This window comes from Haematobia irritans, chromosome 4, assembly GCF_050003625.1.
Source record: "Haematobia irritans isolate KBUSLIRL chromosome 4, ASM5000362v1, whole genome shotgun sequence".
NCBI lineage: Eukaryota > Metazoa > Arthropoda > Insecta > Diptera > Muscidae > Haematobia > Haematobia irritans.
In genome coordinates, this window is record NC_134400.1 from 67,150,197 (window position 1) to 67,154,668 (window position 4,472).

The 4,472-nt window shown below is 35.9% G+C and overlaps 1 pseudogene; it reads left to right on the forward strand.

The window, feature by feature from the left end:
- The first annotated feature begins 3,909 nt into the window (after positions 1-3,909).
- LOC142234162 (translationally-controlled tumor protein homolog) lies at positions 3,910-4,268 on the forward strand (annotated as a pseudogene).
- The last annotated feature ends 204 nt before the right edge of the window (positions 4,269-4,472 follow it).

The following is a 4,472-nucleotide window of genomic DNA, read 5'->3' on the forward strand; positions in this document are numbered from 1 at the left end:
CATGAAAAAATGAAATAAAGTGCTTATAAAAGACGACTTCACTATTAAGCTCAGTATGATCATCCCTGTACTTGGAGGGAGGAAACTTCAAGGCACGAAATCTGCAACTCATTTATGTATTTTGTAGTAAGTAGTTTTAGCAATTGAAATGTGCATGTGAATATGGTATGGAACAAAATTAAAGTGTTTTTCAAAACGCAAATATTTCTAAAATAAATCGAATTATTTAAAGAAAATTATTAAAAAATAAAAGGTAGTCTTTAAGAACTTTAATTATTCCATACCATAAGCATACAAATACCAGCATTAAACCATAAACACATAATTATACTCATATCTGACCAGTATCATCTAAGTACCAATACGAAAATATCAATAATATTTTTTTTAGAAAAATCTGTATTCATTATACATATGAAATCCTTGTACATTTAACTAATGAATTCTTTGAGTGTATATATTATTTTTTTTAGTAATAAACATATAACAATGAACATGAATCTTTGAGCGTCCTTCTTTATTGGGAGAGAAAGGCAATATTTGATAGTAACAAAAATGTCAAAACAGTGATCGAATAGAAAAGGGGTAATCATAGAATGACGAGTGAATTAGATTACCATAGGTGTTAATTAAAATTTTGGGAGGGAAAATTACACTCGAGTGACCAACTTCACCAGTTCACCCTACACTAGATGAGTTGATCATTTTGATTCGATAGTTGGTATGTGCGTCATAAATTTATAAAATATGTGGCCAAATAAAATTTGTATGGCATGATAATTTTATGATTACGCGGCGTTGAAAAGGGGTTTACAAACCACGCCACTATTACTAGAGCTAGTCGTATCCAAAACCTTCATGCCCAGAATCTCTTTTCCGCTAACAATTGAATTCAGTATTTATATCCCCCGCGTAACACCTGCAAACTGAAACCTATACATACCGCGACTTTAGGCGTTTAAACATATCTGATCTGGAACTAGATGTGAATCGAATTGATTGGAATCAAATTTATTATCTTAGTTCTGTGGACAGCAAGGTCATCTTTCTAACAGATAATATAGTGATCTCTACAATCAACATGTACCCATGGTAACAAAGAATATTAAAACTGACTTGAAACCATGGTTCACAAGTGAGGTGAAAACACTTATTCCGAGAATACTTAAATACATTACTCATATTATAAACACTATTATAACAACTAGTTCATTTCCAACACTGTGGAAACTGGCTAAAATTATACCTGTTCCAAAGGGTTACAACGATTTCCGTCCTATTGCGATTTTGCCATTTATCTCGAAAGTGTTTGAAAGACTTGTCAATCTACAAATTCTTCAATATTTAACTGAACATAAGATTATAACTGACCGTCAATCTGGATTCAGACCGAGGCATAGCTGTCTCACTGCCTTAGTAGACGTTGTGAAATCGATACGTAACAATCTTGACAAAAATTAAGTTTCTATTTTGGTACTGTTAGATCATTCGAAAGCTTTTGACACTGTCCACTATCCGACTTTGTATTATAAACTCATCCACTTGTTTTCTTTCTCTGAATCTACTGTACGACTAATGTCCAGCTATTTGGAAGACAGAAAGCAACTAACCGTTTCTGGCAACAATGCATCGTCACAAATGACAACAAAAAGGGTGTGTTCCTCAGGGGTCCATACTTGGACCCTTGCTATGTACGATGTACTCGAATGATTTACCGAACCAGCTTGAACATACCAACATAAGAATGTATGCTGATGATGTCCAGCTATACACATCTGCCACTACTGATACAATCGATAGGTGTGTAATGAATGTTAATAATGATCTCAACAGGATCCTGGATTGGGCGAATGGCAATGGTCTGGCTCTAAACCCCAATAAGTCGAAGGCAATTCTGATTCATAAGAAGTCCACAACTGTGGGGAATGTTAACATATTTTTGGGTAACTGCCAAATAAAACTTGTCAAGAAAGTGAAGAATCTTGGAGTAACTTTCAATGAGAATTTAACTTGGTCTGATCATAACAGGTTGGCTGATAAGTCCCCGGTCTATCAAAGAAAGACATTTTTTTTTTGTCAAAATTCGTTTTTACTATTCAACATAGTTCCCTTCAAGAGCGATACAACGATTATAACGACCTTCCAATTTTTTGATACCATTTTGGTAGTACTCCTTCGGTTTTGCCTCACAATAGGCCGCAACTTTGGCGATCACGTCTTCATTGCAGCCAATTTTTTCCCCCTGCGAGCATCCTTTTGAGGTCTGAGAACAAGAAAAAGTCGCTGGGGTCCAGATCTGGAGAATACGGTGGGTGGGGAAGCAATTCGAAGCCCAATTCATGAATTTTTGCCATCGTTCTCAACGACTTGTGGCACGGTGCGTTGTCTTGGTGGAACAACACTTTTTTCTTCTACATATGGGGCCGTTTTGCCGCGATTTCGACCTTCAAACGCTCCAATAACGCCATATAATAGTCACTGTTGATGGTTTTTCCCTTCTCAAGATAATCGATAAAAATTATTCCATGCGCAACCCAAAAAACAGAGGCCATTACTTTGCCAGCGGACTTTTGAGTCTTTCCACGCTTTGGGGACGGTTCACCGGTCGCTGTCCACTCAGCCGAATGTCGATTGGACTCAGGAGTGTTGTGATGGAGCCATGTTTCATCCATTGTCATATATCGACGGAAAAACTCGGGTGTATTACGAGTTAACCGCTGCAAACACCGCTCAGAATCATCAACACGTTGTTGTTTTTGGTCAAATGTGAGCTCGCGGCACCCATTTTGCACAGAGCTTCCGCATATCCAAATATTGATGAATGATATGACCAACACGTTCCTTTGATATTTTTAAGGCCTCTGCTATCTCGATCAACTTCATTTTACGGTCATTCAAAATCATTTTGTGGATTTTTTTTTTTTGATGTTTTCATCGGTAACCACTTCTTTCGGGCGTCCACTGCGTTCACCGTCCTCTGTGCTCATTTCACCACGCTTGAATTTTGCATACCAATCAATTATTGTTGATTTCCCTGGGGCAGAGTCCAGAAACTCATTATCAAGCCAAGTTTTTGCTTCCACCGTATTTTTTCCCTTCAGAAAACAGTATTTTATAAAAACACGAAATTCCTTTTTTCCATTTTTTTCACAATAACAAAGGTTGCTTCACAAAAGACGCTCTATCTCACAAACTAATTGACTTACAGACGTCAAATTTTGACACGAATCATTTGAAGGTTGGTACTATATAAAAATAATATGCATTTAATACTAGCGACGCCTTTTTTATATGTGAGACCGGGAACTTATCAGCCAACCTGTTATATATTTTTGTTTGCTATAATATCGAAAATATTCCTTAAGTGCCTTAATTACTTCCTTTGTAGCTGTTGTCCTAGTTGGATATAACTTCACAAATTTGGAACATGCATCTACTATGAGAAAAATATGTTTTCTCGTATCGTCGCCATATATACAGCCATAATGATCTATGTGTAACATTTCAAAAGGTTTGTCAGGTTTTGGAATATTATTGTAGTTTATTGGAATGAATTCATTTATTACAATTCACAAAGTACATTTTATTTACGTCTAAGATTACATTTGTGGGTTACAAATATTAACTTGGTGGTTCATGTTTCTTAACATTATACAACACCTTCCTTTTTTACAGAAGTCAATGAATTAAAACAAAAACTATTATTTATATATGTATATAAGATCAAAAATTAAACTTTTTTGGTGCAACAACAGTTCTTCCTCCTAGTTACATAGTCCTAGTTACATAGTCCTTACTATTATTTGTATTGTATTCTTCCATACTATTATTTGAATTGTTTTCAATTTTATTACTTAGACTTTCATTTTCCCCGTCCGAAGTTTTTTCTTCAATTTTATCCTTCATAAAATAATTTTGTGAATCATTTGGATTGGGGTTCGGTCTAGAAAGAATGTGCTGTTCATTCCTTCTGTATAGTGCACCTTCCTTGGCTAAATTGGAGAAAAACAATCCCGACCAAATCGAAGTCTTCAAGACCAACATGAACAAAGTCATGAAAGATATCTTGGGCCGCTTCAAGGACTTGCAATTCTTCACCGGCGAATCCATGGACTGCGATGGTATGTGGCCATGTGTGAATACCGCGATATCGATGGACAAAGTGTGCCCGTATTGATGTTCTTCAAACACGGCTTGGAAGAAGAGAAGTGCTAAAATATCCCATACCTTCAAACACTCACCAAACCAATCACATCTCTTTTTTTATACAGTCGCTAAATTATAGTTTCAATTTTTAACTTAATTTTTAAGAAAGCCAACCAGACGACCATGTTTTTTTATTTGCGATACATCAATATACATATGGATCGAAGATTCTGGTACAAACAGATCACAAACCCCTAGTGTCGTTGTTTAAAAAGCCCTTATATAAAATACCACCAAGGCTACAAAGATTCATATTACGACCGCAA